General features: G+C 45.6%; 1 protein-coding gene and 1 long non-coding RNA gene across 12 annotated transcripts in view; one reads left to right on the top strand and one right to left on the bottom strand.

Annotated features, from left to right (window-relative positions):
- The window catches only part of LOC123959654 (coiled-coil domain-containing protein 158-like), a 12,799-nt gene that overhangs the window by 3,398 nt on the left and 9,026 nt on the right, over positions 1–375 (bottom strand). The gene's annotated exons all lie outside the window — the stretch shown is intronic.
- The window catches only part of LOC123959656, a 7,542-nt gene that overhangs the window by 2,308 nt on the left and 4,859 nt on the right, over positions 1–375 (top strand). The gene's annotated exons all lie outside the window — the stretch shown is intronic.

Here is a 375-nt window from a genome sequence, read left to right as displayed (position 1 = left end):
GGGAACACTTAAACAACACAATGTAACTCCAAGTCAATCACACTCCTGTGAAATCAAACTGTCCACTTAGGAAGCAACACTGATTGACAATCAATTTCACATGCTGTTTTGCTAATTGCCTATAATTTCCACCTGTTGTCTATTCCATTTGCACGACACCCCCAATAAAGGAGTTGTTCTGCAGGTGGTGACCACAGACCACTTCTCAGTTCCTATGCTTCCTGGCTGATGTTTTGGTCACTTTTGAAAGCTGGCGGTGCTTTCACTCTAGTGGTAACATGAGACGGAGTCTACAACCCACACAAGTGGCTCAGGTAGTGCAGCTCATCCAGGATGGCACATCAATGCGAGCTGTGGCAAGAAGGTTTGCTGTGT

Source organism: Micropterus dolomieu, linkage group LG21 (genome assembly GCF_021292245.1).
Source record: "Micropterus dolomieu isolate WLL.071019.BEF.003 ecotype Adirondacks linkage group LG21, ASM2129224v1, whole genome shotgun sequence".
Taxonomy (NCBI): Eukaryota; Metazoa; Chordata; class Actinopteri; order Centrarchiformes; family Centrarchidae; genus Micropterus; species Micropterus dolomieu.
Note: the sequence above shows the minus strand (reverse complement) of the source record. Positions and strands in the feature narration are given on the sequence as shown.